This window comes from Mastomys coucha, chromosome X (genome assembly GCF_008632895.1).
Source record: "Mastomys coucha isolate ucsf_1 chromosome X, UCSF_Mcou_1, whole genome shotgun sequence".
Classification (NCBI taxonomy): domain Eukaryota; kingdom Metazoa; phylum Chordata; class Mammalia; order Rodentia; family Muridae; genus Mastomys; species Mastomys coucha.
This window is the reverse complement of record NC_045030.1, coordinates 117,711,735-117,712,430: the sequence shown is the minus strand read 5'-3', so window position 1 is coordinate 117,712,430 and position 696 is coordinate 117,711,735.

Genomic DNA, 696 nt, shown 5'->3' with positions numbered 1-696 from the left:
GGAGGGTTGGTTATTTATTATTATATTTAAGCATACTTTATGGTGCTTCAATATGACAAAACTGATTATAACCAGAGTAGAAAAAAATTCACATCTGTTTTTCTTTTTTAACGAACCCCTTCCCCCACTTTTGGCTGGGGTCCTGGGTGTTTTCAAAAAAGGTACAGGTTACACATTTACTTTAGTTCATTGGAAACTCAGAGTTGATAGCCTTGTCAAAGGTCCCCTGCTAAATGATCACTGGGTCAAAAAGAACACAGAGATGAGCTTGGGTTTTATCCTTACTCCATTAATCTTCCATAAAGGTAGAATTATCCCCAGGTAGTAGGCAGGGTTCTTTTCTTTGCTCCACTGATATTAAGGCTTTAAATGACTGGAAAGCCATAAAATGGTGTTTGATGCGACATCAGGCAAGAAAACGGTGACATTTTTTTTTAATCTGCATTCAGGTTGATTCTTTAAAAAGTCACAGTATGTAAGCTTTAAAAATGTATAAAAACTGAAAACATATTAACATCCTGAGATGAGCTAAGGATGTTAGGAGATAAAGACTTTCTAAAATTTCTTATAAATCCCAGTATGAATTGTCAAATTTTAAGCATTATAATACAAAAAAAGAAAGTTACTGTATAAGTCCATCTATTATCTATCATCTATCTATCTATCCATCTATCTATCTATCTATCTATCTATCTA